Source organism: Lemur catta, chromosome 12 (assembly GCF_020740605.2).
Source record: "Lemur catta isolate mLemCat1 chromosome 12, mLemCat1.pri, whole genome shotgun sequence".
Lineage (NCBI taxonomy): Eukaryota > Metazoa > Chordata > Mammalia > Primates > Lemuridae > Lemur > Lemur catta.
This window is the reverse complement of record NC_059139.1, coordinates 86,285,656-86,299,887: the sequence shown is the minus strand read 5'-3', so window position 1 is coordinate 86,299,887 and position 14,232 is coordinate 86,285,656. Positions and strand designations below refer to the sequence as shown.

Genomic DNA, 14,232 nt, shown 5'->3' with positions numbered 1-14,232 from the left:
GGATAATATAATTTTTTTGTACAGTCACAACTTGGTATTCGTAGGATACCAAAATCTAAGGATGCTCAAATCCGTTATACAAAATGGTGTAGTATTTGCACATAACCTACACATATCTTTCTGTATACTTTAAATCTTCTCTAGATGACTTATAATACCTAATGCAATGTAAATGCTATGTCAATAGTTGTTATATTGTATTGTTTAGGGAATAAGGACAAGAAAAAAGACCTGTACATATTCAGTACAGATGCAACCATCCATTTTATTTTTCCAAATATTTTTGAATTTAAAAAGAATATGGAACGCTTTACGAATTTGCGTGTCATCCTTGAGCAGGGGCCATGCTAATCTTCTCTGCATCGTTCCAATTTTACTATATGTGCTGCTGAAGCGAGCACATATTTTTCCAAATATTTTTGATCTGTAGTTGGTTGAATCCACAGATCCAGGACCCCTAGGCAATTAAAGCCGAATGCAATTATTATGTTAAAAAAGTCAAGTCTACTAGTTGAACTTGCCTGTGTTCTGCTCACATCCTGCACACCTGAAAACAGTGCCTTCCATCTGTCCTGCTTAGTGGGCTCACAGTGGATGAGGAGAAAAAGGTCTTTAAGGGTAGTATTCTGAGCTCAAACCCGAATCATGTCCCAACTCTACTAAGAGGTTTTTCTAAAAAGACCAAAAAAATTCACATTGTCATGCTTCATGATTGCTAAATAATGTAGAAAAACAATTGTCCTATCAGTCTGATGGCTTTGCTGTTTCATGAATTCCATCATTTTCAAATCAGAGAAATCCCTCCCTTTTGTATGTTAAACTCTGCTTTGTGTAAATCAATTAGATCTAGAAGAAACCTCAAGGAAATATAATTTGTTTCATTCTTTTGGATAACCCAACAACGTAGTCCTTTAACTGATATCAGATTATCACGTAGACGGCACTGGAAGTTTCTAGGGTCCTTGTGATACTACAATTGAAGCAGTATTTGTTGAGTAAACACTGTATGTATTTCTAGCAGAACTGTGCTAGAAAGGGAAAGGAACTGGGAAAGGAAAAGAAACATAAATACCTGTCACTATTCTGTCACTCACATTGATTTCTTGTGTTCCACAAATAAAGGGAACATTAGAAATTGCAATTTGGAAATTGAGTATTTCCAATAGACAGAAAGGAATTGGTAGGGCAACAGTGATAATTTTGAGGTTTAGTATTAGGTTGACTTGTAGGTCGTGTTGCTTGCTATTCCCAAAATTGGAGAAGAGAATGTCAGTAAGAGATAGCTGAGATCTTTTTCTGAGTGTAAATATAATATGTACCCCACAAAAAAGTTAAACTATACAGAATGGTAGAAGGAAAAAAATCATACAAAATATCACTGCCTAGAGATAACTAATGTTCTTATTTTAGTATAACTCTAGGTTTTGTTATGTACATTTCTTGCAAAAAATGGGACCCCAACTGTTTTAAAACCCAGTTTGTCAATAATATACTTTGGAATTTTCCTATCAATAAATATAATTCTACATTTTTATTTTTTAATAGTTGCTCATTTCATTGTGTGGTGTGTCATAATAAATTATTTAATTACTATAATCCTGTCTTTTTGGAGATTTAGTTTAAGTTTTTTGGATCCTTATATACAATGCTACCACATACACACATACAAATGTATGCATGTCTATGTTTCTGTTTATATTTACATAATATGTATATGTATACTTTTCTGATCATTAATTTGATTATTTCCTTAGGATTAATTCCTGGAATTGGAATTTGCAAAGGGTAGGCACATTTACATCTTGACACAGTATTGCCGAATTGCCCTCTAAAAATGTAGTTTATATCCTGACACACAAAATGGGAGTATTTGCATTGAGATCAATACCACCAACATTATGTGTTACCAGTTTTTAAATACTTGGGACTCTTCTAGGTCAAAAAATTCTCTCCTCTTTGAAAATTAGATGAATATCTCTTTCCATGTTCAATGGACATTTTTATTCTATCTTTGTGACTTGCCTGCTCATGGCCTTTGTCCATATTTAAATTGAGATATTCATCTTTTTCTTAGAGATTTTACAATATTCTTTATGTATTTATCATATTACATGTTACTTTGTCATATATGTCACAAATTTTTTCCAGTTCATTTTATTCTTTACTTATGTATTTTTCTTTTCTTTGTTTTTCTTTTTTTCATAAAGAACTTTTAAATCTCTAATTTTTAGACAATATAAGTAAAGAAAAATTTTCCTGGGGAGGCCTTGTTTGTTACTTTTTTTTGTTGGTTCAATTTACAGAGAGCAAATCTAATATAAGACTAGTAATGAAATACGGGAGTGCTTATCTCCATAGGTTGAATAATAAATATAGTCAGTATTTTATAATTGAAAGCAGATAATTTCTACATTTTTAGCCATTATTTAAAATTTGAACTAGAATGTTTTCCCCATTAATGTGTATACTATAAAACACGTACACTTTTATTCTTTTCTAATTTGATTATAATTTAGTGTCTTTATATATCTCTATATCAATTTCTATATATCTTTACATTTTAGGCACTTGTGTTTTTTATGTGGAAATACATAAACAGACATTTAGTAACTTGGCAATTTATATATTTACATATATTCACACATATACATAAATTAGATCTCTGCATTGTCAGCGAGCATTTATTGGGCTCACAGAATGTGTGTAGGAAAATATCACTGTCCTAATGTGGCTAATAGAAATGGAAGTTTGTTACACACAGTTACTACTAACAGAACTTACATCTGCATTGTTTTTTAAGTGTCATGAATCTAACCTTTCTATTTTGGCAACTGAAAGGTAGCAGGAAGGACAATAATTCAGCTGTGGGACAATGTAAGGGGTTTTAGTAAATGCTGGCCAAATACCATTTGACATGCGCTTACTTGCAAAGCAAATAGTGATCTTATTGCACAGCCCAGCTCCATGTGTTCAGTCAAATTTCCTCTGAAGAAATCATGAAATGAACCGCCACCCACAATTCAAGTTAGTTAAATGTTACCTCTGGCTTTTAATGAAAATGTAAAACCCATGGGTCCAATTCTCCCTGCTTGGCTCTGTATGTGTAAAGGTTGAGTTGAATAGAAATAATTAAGGACAGACTGGGAACATTTGAAAAAATTAAATCAGGGATTAATTCAGATGTACTAAGAGTTGTTTAAGTTCTTTTTGACCTTGTCTTATAAACATAGTCTGTTTTAGTAACCTTGATTGCTTTGCAAAGTTGACTGGCTGACATAGCATCTCCCTGTGAGGTAGGCTCCTAGGCATTCAATCACACATGAGACTAAGAGATAGGAGTCATAGCATGTTTAATATCTGAATTATTACTTCAGGATATGCTATATAGACTCTTTAAAAGAAAAAGCGTTTTCACACTCACGTTTCTGATCCAGTTGGGGGCCATACTTTTATTGCCACATGGACTTTCAGAGACTCCAAGCTCATTTCGATTGCTGGTGCAAGGGTATAATATATTTCAGTAATTTGGCATTTGTTTATTATTATTGTCACTGAATCTGCACATTGGAAATTTATTTTTAGTTAATGAATGCTGTTGTACATGAGTGGGCCTCTAAGACGCCAATAGGATACACCAAGACCCCAGTGTCAATTAAGAGTTGAGTGATGGTTTCTGTACTTTATTTATCTTTGTTTTTTGGCAAATTTTATAGATTTTTGGGCAAATTCTTTCAGCATTCTAAGAGGTAATGCTTTTGATGGTATATGCAAGAAACCAGCAACTGGTAAAACATAAATAAATATAAATAAAATAAAAGTAATTTTTTTGGTACAGTTTTGCTAGAGACTAGAATAACAGAGTCTTTTTACTTTACCATAAATTAATGTTTTAAGATTTTAAAAACAAAGTGTGATTTGTCAGTCAACAGAATCTGAATTTAAGGAATTTGAAGAAGGTGATGATTCTGCATCAATAACTTCTTTAGTACGTGTGACATTAGAAGACATTAGGTTTTCAACGGCACCTAAAGGAATTGTGCACAGTGAGTCCTACCCACTGGTTATTATGCTTAAATTGGACCATGAAGATTCTGTATTTAATAAAATTACACATAATGTTTCCAGCATATTGCCTAGATAGCATATAATAAGAGCTCAAGAAATGTTACTGTATCAAGTTAATAACCCAGGCTTCCCTGATACTGGCACCCCCAGGAATTATCCTCATTTTACAGATGAAGAAATTGAGGTTTAGAAGTAGGAAGGAGGGAGCTTTCCCTATCCAGATAGTTAGTAAGTGATAGAACTAGGCTTAAACTCAGGCTTGCTTGACCACTGTGATATTCAACAGTATTCCCCAAATTTTGGCACGTTTACCTCTGGTAGTATATACAAAATTATTTTAGATGGAACACAAACACATTTTGAAAAATGTAATATGTATGTATTTTTTTTAACTAGTCTCTCCAACCATTTTTTTCTGTGTTTTGTTTCTGTGGTATTAACCCCAGTGAGAATGGCCTTTATAAAAAAGTCCCAAAACAATAAATGTTGGTGAGGATGTGGAGAGACAGGAACACTCATACACTGCTGGTGGGACTGCAAACTAGTGCAATCTCTGTGGAAAGCATTATGGAGATACCTTAAACAGATACAAGTAGACCTACCATTTGATCCAGAAATTCCATTATTGGGCATCTGCCCAAAAGAATATCTGGAAAATTCTTATTCACAGAGAAAAGTAATTGCCTTACAAATGAAATAAAATATTTGTAGTATTCCTGAAGCATCTTTAAAAACTTCTCTCAATTATTTTCTTTTTTAAAAATAGCAGGTTTTTTGAGACATAATTCACATATCATCCATTTCACCCTTTAAAATTGTGCATATGTTTTTTAATATATTCATAAAACTGAACATGAATCACTACTATCTAATTCCAGAATATTTTCATCACTTCAAAAAGAAATTCTATATACATTAAGCAGTTGCTCCCCATTTTCCTCTCCCCCATCTTCTGACAACCACTAATCTACTTTCCATCTCTATGGATTTACTTATTCTGCATATTCTTATAAATGGAATCATACAATATGTGGTCTTTCGTGTCTGGCTCCTTTTGCTTAGCATAATGTTTTCAAGGTTCATCTATTTTGTATCCTCTGTCAGTATTTCATTCCTTTTTACGATCAAATAATATTCCATTATGTGAATATATCACATTTTGTTTATCCATTCAGCAGTTGATGGACATTTGGGTTGTTTACACTTTTTTGGTTATTACGCATCATGCTGCTATGAACATCCATGTACAAGTATCTGAGTCCTTATTTTCAAATCTTTTGAGTAATATACCTAGATGTAGGATTGCTGGTTCATATATTAATAATAACTCCATGTTTAACTTTTTGTGAACCATCAACTGTTTTCCGCAGCAGCCACACCAGTTTACGTTCCCGTTAACGGTGTATGAGGGTTACAATTTCTACATATCCTCACCAACACTGGCTATTTTCCATTTTACTGATTATAGCCATCCTAGTGGATGTGAAGTGGTATTTATTTTAAGGTATGTTTGAACATATAATTACCATATTAAACTCATGGTAATGTTTGTTTTCCATTTATGGCAGTGATAAGATTTCCTTTTATTTATTTTTTTTTTTTTGAGACAGAGTCTCTTACCCTGTCCGCCCAGCTAGAGTGCAGTGGCATCATCGTAGCTCACTGCAACCTCAAACTCCTGGGCTCAAGGGAATCCTCCTGCCTCAGCCTCTTGAGTAGCTGGGCCTACAGGTGCCCGCCATGACACTCGGGTAATTTTTCTATTTTTAATAGAGATGGGGTTGAGGCTGGTCTCAAACTCACAACCTTAAGCAATCCTCCTGCCTCAGCCTCCCAGAGTGCTAGGATTACAGGCGTGAGCCACAGTGCCCAGCAATAAAATACACTTTTATTTAAGGAGGAAAAAAGTGAATCACTTAAAAAAAAAGTGAGTCACTTCAAGAAAATCAGTGGATAAATAGTGTGTGAGTGTAGATATGGTAAAATTCGTGAAGGTGTGGCCTTGGGCAAGTTACTTAATTTCTTTGAGCCTTAGTTTCTTCATCTGTAATAAAAGAGGACACTGGACTATTATGAGGATTAAATGGGCTAGTATTCATAAAATACGTGGAACAGTGCCTGTAGAAGTGTGTGCTACCTAAGTAAAGAAAGTGGTGTTGAATGAGTCAAGTTTGAGAAACTCTCGCATAACTTATAGCATATCTCTTTATATTTATTAGCAGGGACTGGCTTTTTGTATAGGAGGTGGTCAGTCACTGTTTAATAAAACAAATGTCCGAGTGAATGTCATTGTGATGTTGAATTTCTCTGTTCATTCTTGGCTTGTATGATAAAGGTGCTGCAGAAAAGGAGAACTTTCTTGGGATGGGGACGACCTGGCAACACAGGCACAGGCAAGTCACTGCTGATATTCTGCCACCCAAGCCACCCACCCGCACCAGCCACACTAAAGATGCTGGTCCCTGGAGGAAGATGTGGAAAACACCAATCCTTTTCACTCCTGGCTTCTTGGCTTCTTTTCTTTTCCTTTCCTTTTTTTAAAAAATAATTTTAAAATTAATGAATGGGGCTAGATTTCAATTCTCCTTCCTTTTGGCCATAACACAAAGACAAATACACTATGACAAAAAAAGAAAAGATATTTCTTGGAGTCTCTATAATGGGATTTGGCCGAGATATTGTCTTGAAAGATCATGGCTGCAGTCAACAGTAGTCACTTGGCCTGCTGGTAAGTGAAGCATAAATAACTCCCTTCTCTTATCAAATCTGTTCTCTCACTCTTGGGTGTGAGAGTTTAAACATTCATAAATTAAACGGCCAAATAAAAGTCATTGTTTTACATTTGATCAAACATAAAGAACTTACTTAGTAAAGCAAGAGAGTTAATGAAGAAAAATAATTCACTGAAATGAAAAAAAAGCGCTTTAATTTTCACTTACAGAATTATGAGCAGTGTAATGTTCTCTGCTCAGCAGTGCCACTGTTTCATGCATGCTTACAGTTAATAACTTATTCTAGGTATTAAATCTGTCACATTCCTTTTACTTGGGCTTGCAATGAAGAATTTACAGCAGGAGACCCAGAACTGACCCAGCAATTTGAAAACATAACACAGATATGAATCCAATTATTCTCCATCTAAATGGTGACACTTATGCCCTGCATCGACATGTGACATCTGAACCAGTCATATTTAATATCTGACTCATCAAAGCCAACCCAGAAACAAAAGCAAAAAGATTATTTCACACCCACCTTCAGAACAGAGTTCATGAACGAAGGAAAAAGAGAGCGTGTTAGCCTGCTCTATGTAATTTAGATACTGACATAAAACATATTTTTTTAAAAGTTGTTCTCCCCCCTGGTGTGCTGGTCTTTTTCCCTTTTGCAACTACATTTGTGCTGAAAAAGAAAGAGGTGCTTGTACAAGTTCTTAAACAAAACAAATCACTTCTGCAGCAGGAATATATCAGTGGCTTGCTGCTCGGGTCTCAGGGTTCTTGCCAAATGCTCCGATCATTTCTGTTTTTATTCTTTGTAAAATCAGCAACTGGAGCTGCTTAAAATGTTTTTCATATAAAAATGTAACTGGATCAAACAGTGGCCTTGCAAAGAGAAGGGAGGGATGAGTGGAGATTTCTTTGGAAAAAGACTGAAAATTTGAGGATTGTAGTATAAATAAAAATCACTTTTAATATATGTAAAATGAGGTATTTTATTTTGTCCCTCTACAAAAAGGGGAAGGGAGATGTATTCTAGAACCAGTTAAAAAGGAATAGATAAAAAGATTGTGAATTAGTGCTTCAACTAATGGCGAAAGGAGCATTTTCTTGTCCTCAGTGTTGAAGAAAGCAAAAGGAAGGAGCAGATTAAGAGGTTAAGAGACTAAGATTCACTTGCTCGTCCAGGGAGAGTGAGTGAGCCTGCCTGCCCAGCACACTCACTTCCTTTCGTAAAGATTAAAACAAAAGGTCAGGGCTTGGAAGGCAAGTTGGCCATAAGACCTAATTTCTTATATTTGATCAAAACTAGGTTCCATGTGGAGGAAAAAAAATAAAAACTTTTAAAGAATATTTTTGACTTCTAAAGGATTATATGCTAATGAAGGGACAGACTATCCAGCAATTCCCAAGGAAAAAATTCTGTAGTCATCTTTTTACATTGTATGAATTAGACTTTGGCTTTTTATTATGTTATTATTTGTTATGAGAGACTAATTCTCATTCTGGCATGGTCACAAAAGGCTACAATATAAAGCAACACAATATCTCCGGAACTTGAAGTGAAAACAAAAGAGAAAATTTCAATATCAAAACTCAAGGCGACAGCAAGAAAACCCTCTTCCACCAAACACACAAACTCTATTTGTATGTGTACATATTTTAATCCGTAGAAAATATGGCTTGGAAGAACACACCAGAATCTTGGCAGTGATTACAACGAAGAGAAACAGTGGGATTGGAGGATGGGGAACGGGGCTTTCAGATGTTACTTATATATCCTCTTTCAGACACCATATAGAAGGAAATGTAATAAGCATTCATGTACATGCCACTCAGATGTAACAACTGGTAGTATATTGTGGCCGTTGCTTTAGATCTGCTTGGCTGCTAAAAGAGACCAAACTCGACAGATGCCATGGTACGGTGATCTGTGTTTTCTGAAAATGACCTTGGAATCCCTCTAGGCTGCTCAGGCAACAGTCCGGCTGAGATCAGGGGCATCTCTTTCTCTCTGTCGAAGGGGCTACACCCAAGCTCCACTTCCCATGGCACTGGTGGTCCCCAACTTTGGCAGCAGGATGGCAAATTTCCACAGGGTCCAAGGTCTTCATTCAAGTGAAGGGCTGCTGATTTTCCCAGACTTCTCTGTATACACAGCTGGTACCCAAAATTCTGACCTTATGGCACTTGTCAGTCTGGGAATACCTTCACTGACAAGGCAGTTTTCTCAGGCTTGTCCTATGAAAAGGTAGAAAAACAGGAGGGTAATGTCCCTCCACTAGCCTGTAGACCTGGACATAGACTTACACCCTTTTGTGGGATGGTGGAGAGATGGAGATCCTGTGTCTTGTCTTCTCTAAGGGCCAGGAAAGACCTTGCTTTGCATAAGAGAGAGCGTTTTTCTTTTTTGCACTCTTCTCACATCCCATTTCCACCTTCCCTGGAGGCAACCACTATCCTGAAGTAGATGTTTATTCATATTTTTGTACTTGTAACTACATATGAATGTATTTATACGCTACACATAAAATTGTTTTGTGAGTTTTAAAAATTTACATTAGGGTTTATTCTTTTTCTGAAACTTGCTGTTTTTACTTAACATTGTATGTCTAAGATCTATCCATATTGAGTTTATATTTCACCCAATCTGGGAGTCTCTGTGTTTTAATAAGCAAATTTAGTGTTGACAATTATTGAGGTTATTGATTTTTTAATTATTATTGCTAATACGTTGGTGCTTTAAAATCCTTTTTCCTTTTTTTCTTTGCTTTACTTCTCTTTTTCTGCCTTAGTTTAAGTTTTCCCTATTCACTTTTCTAGTCTCTTTTAGAAGCTATTCAAAACTTGTTCCTTTAATGGCTACCTCTACATTGCTAAATGCTTACTTAATGACTCTAAGATTGTTAATATAAAGACCTTACACTCTGATAACCTCCCTCCCATTTTCCATGTATTGGTGTCTAGTATTCAGTGTCCCCTTTTATAAACAGTTAATATTTATTTATATTTGCCAGCATGTTACCAATTTTTGTTTTTTTTTTTTTTTTTGCTCACTATTTCTTCTTGCAATCCATCCCTTTCTTCTGGGTTGAGTTTTTTTTCTTATCAAACTATAACTTTTAATAGATGAATTTTTAGTGTAAATCTGTGTATTAGTCATGATTCTCCAGACAAATAGAACCAATGTTGGCAGGTTGGGGGGGTATGGAGAGAGAGAGAGAGGGATATTTTAAGGAATGGCTCGTGTGGTTTGGAGGCGGGAAATCCAGGATCTGCAGAGCAAGCCAGCTAGCTGGGAACCCAGGAGGGGCTGGCTGCTGGCAGAATTTTCTCACTTTGGGGGAGGTCAATTTTTTTCTGTTAAGGACTTTGACTGATTGGATGAGACCTACCCACATTAGGGAGCATCATTTGCTTGACTTCAAGTCTGCTGATTTAAATGTTAAGTGTTAATCTTAACTAACGACTACCCTCAGAGACACATCTAAATAATGTTCCACCGAATATGGGTACTACGACCCAGCCAAATTGACACATAAAATTAACCATTGCAGTCTGCAAATGGTACAATCTCTCAATCTTTGACTGAAAATGATTTATTTCACTTTTATTACTGAATAATAGCCTAGTTCTTTATGTAATCTTGATTTGAAAATGTTTTCTTTCATGTCTAAAGATATTCTGTTGTCTCTTGTTGCTGATGCTGAGAATTCTTCTCTCAAACTGATTGCTGTTCTATTATATGTAATCTGTCTTTCCTTTCTCTCTTCAGATTTTCTCTTTGATTTTCTGTAATTTATTTACGAGTGTAGAGATGTGTTTTGTTTTTATATCTTTCCTGGGACTTGCCATGTTCCCTCAGTTTGAGACCATGTTTTGCTTTAATCTGGAAAGTCCTCAGCCCTTGTCTGTCCAAATTGTCCTGCTCCCTTGCTCTCCTTTTGGAAATCCTCTTGAGGTTTCTCTTCCAGCCTTTATGTCTCTTATCTTCTCTTTCATATTTTGCGTTCATTTATCTCCCTGTAATGCATTATGGTGGCTTTCTTCAAGCTCCATTTGTTCATTTACTAAATTTCTCTTTGGTTGTCTCCCTGTAGTTTACTGAGTTTTAATTTCAGAGGCCATTTTCTTTTAATTTCTAGAATGCCTTTTTTTTTTTTCAAATCTGCTGTCTTTTTTATTGAACTGTCCTGTTCTTGTCTCATAAATTTCAAGAAAACCCCAGTCTACAGTTGGTCAGTTCTTTCCCTTTACCTACTTCAAGTCTTTTATCTGGAAAACCAGACTATAATCTTTTTCTCTTTCTTTTTTTAAAAGTTGCACTGACTCTTTACCCCGAAGGATTTTTTTCCCCCCTCACATGTTTCCTGCTAAGTGTCTGTTAATTTTAATAGGCAATTATGATCAACAAGCTAATACGCAACAGTAGTCAGGATCTAACATTTAATTTGGTGAATAACACAGGAAGAACACAGTGGTGACACCCTAAGATCTTTAAAAAATATACACGACTTTGAGACAGTGGGTCAGAAACTTACACTCGTTTCCATGAGACTGCACAAAATCCTTATCTGAAATTCCAATGATGTCCATTGAATTTTTAGGTGGTTTTTGTGTATACGTGTGTTGAGCAGGATTGTATTTTACTGATGTTTGTATTTCCTAGTGACATCTGGTTTATAGCTTATGCTCAATATATTTGTGGACTTGAATCTCAGATAAACAAATTTCCCATCAAAACTGGGATTTTTTTTTTCCTTCTATGACAGATCTTTATACAGAGATAGCTGTTTTAGGTAATGAACGAACCCATTAGTACAGATTTGTTCTTCATCAGTGAAATTCCAGCTTCACATTATCCCATCTAAAACAGGACAACTTTTGAATAGTAGAAGGAGGAATTAGTTTACAAAATAATATAATATATAAAAATATATATGCCCTCTGTATTTGTCATTTTTGGCTACCTAGCATTCATTTTCCATTTCCTAATAACACTACAGTTTTCTGAGTGAACTCCTCTCTCCATTACTGTTGGGATTTGGGGGGGATATACTTGGCTTAAACCAGTCAGCTATTTCCATCACCTGGGCCACAGTGACTAGTTATGAAGGGTATGTGACCCAGCCAGAGGCAGTGAGATGGGAGAAATGTTTGCAGGAGTTTACATTGGAACCTTTCCACATTGGCAGGACCAGCAGTTCTCTGAGACAGGAATGGAATTTACCTAGTTATGTGTTTGCCTTTCCTTCAGCACCACTGTCTGGGGGCTCACCCTGTTTGATCAGCTGGCACCAAATCACATATACTACTGAATCAGATCAGGGGTCTCACTTTAAAGAAAAGGAGGTACATGCAGTGGGCCCATGACCATGGGGTCCACAGGACCTATCACATTTTACACCACCTAGAAGCTGCTGGCCTGATAGACTGTTAGAATGGCCTGGTAAGGGGAAAACTGAAGGACCAGCGTGGAGCCAATACTTTACATGGATTGAGTACTGTCCCTCAGGACACAGTGTATACTTTGAATTGAAGATATTCTTATGGTACTCCTTCTCCTCAATAGGAAGATGATGTAGGTCTGCGAACCAAGGGTAGAACCAGGAGTAGTTCCACTTATATCACTCTCAGTGTTATAAAATTTAGTGGCTTTATTAGATTCAAAAAGTTGTACAACCGTCACCACTATCTAATTACAGAACATTTTCATCATCCCTAGAAGAAACTCCATACCCATGGGCAGTCACCCCTCAATCCCCCTTACTCCCAGCCCCTGGCAACCACTGATGTACTTTCTGTCACTATAGGTTTCCCTATTCTGGAAATTTCAATTAAGTGGAATCACTCGATGTGTGACCTGGCTCCTTTCACTTAGCATAATGTTTTCAAGGTTCATTCATGTTGAAGTATGTATCAGTATTTCATTCCTTTTCATGGCTGAATAATATTCAATTGTACAGATAATACTGTATTTTGTTTGCCCATCCATCAGTTGATGAACATTCAGGTTGTTTCCACTTTTGGGCTATTACATTATTGATCCTTTTTTTTTGGTAGAAATGAGGTCTCACCGCGTTTCCAATGCTAGTCTCAAACTCCTGGCCTCAAGTGATCTTCCTGCTTCACCCTCCCAAAGAGCTGGGATTACAGGCATGAACCACCATGCCCAGCTTGGGCTATTATAAATAATGCTGCTGTGAACATTAGTGTATAAGTTTTTGTGAGGACATATGTTTTTAATTCTTTTGGTATATACCTGAGAATGGAACTCCTCTGTTTTACTTTCTGAAGAACTGCCAAACTGTTTTTCAAACAGACAAATATTACAAAATATTTTATTTTTGTTTGTAATTGACTTGGACCATAATTATATTGTAGTCAGACAATGTTATATGTTCTTTGAATCTTGTTGTTTTATGATCTTATATAGAAATTATTTTCACAAATATTCTATGTCTACTTGAGAAGAATGCGTATTTTCTAATTGTTGTATGTAAAGGTATCTATATATTCACTAGTTTATAGTCATATTCATATTGATATTTGTTCTGCTTGAATTATGAGTAATTGGGAGAAGTTGTAGATTTGACAGCGTCTCCTTAAGTTGCATCAGTTTTGCTTTATGTATTTGAGGCTATTTTATTAGGTGTATATAATTTTAGAATGTAACATATTTCTGGTGAATTGAACCTTTTTATCAAGATGCTGTGTATTCAGGCCTGTAATCCTAGCACTCTGGGAGGCTGAGGCAGGAGAATTGCTTGCGGTCAGGAGTTTGAGACAAGCCTCAGCAAGAGCAAGACCCCATCTCTATTAAAAATAGAAAGAAATTAGCCAGGCAACTAAAATAGAAAAAATTAGCTGGGCATGATGGTGCACGCCTGTAGTCCCAGCTACTTGGGAGTCAGCTTCTGTTGCTAACACCTAACAAGTATGAAACTGATACAATGCACTATTTTTTATGCTGAGATCAAAATGGTTTCACATTCACACAGTTACATAAACATTGTTGGAATTTTATAAAAACAAATCCCTGTAATCACAGAGGAATGCCCTTCTGAAGTATTCTTCCCTGATGCAGAACACTGACTAAGCTAAAACTTTTTATTCAATCTCTGCAACCAGAAATTTGCTTGCCCCCCCAAATATCTATTTTGTCTGGATGCTGGGTAGCTTTTCTTTTTAAAGTAGTGAGTTAATAATAAAAATGACTAAAAATGATAAGAATTGAATTTTTAGGAGTGGGATCACAACCATTCATCTTTTAGCTATCTTGCCCTCCTTCAAACATTAGTCTTTATGTAATTGCATGCCATTCATAGGAAACCTACTCTTTGACTTTACTTTTCTGAGGACTTTCACCACCTTTTATTAATATTATAATAGAACATTCTATTTGATCAGGGCTGCCAACTTCCAGGATTTATGAAAAGCGATTACA

The 14,232-nt window shown here is 35.8% G+C and overlaps 1 non-coding gene across 1 annotated transcript; it reads right to left on the bottom strand.

Annotated features, from left to right (window-relative positions):
- Positions 1 to 294: 294 nt before the first annotated feature.
- LOC123648684 lies at positions 295 to 401 on the bottom strand. The gene has a single exon (XR_006738712.1). It is a non-coding gene; the product is annotated as a U6 spliceosomal RNA (small nuclear RNA).
- Positions 402 to 14,232: the final 13,831 nt, after the last annotated feature.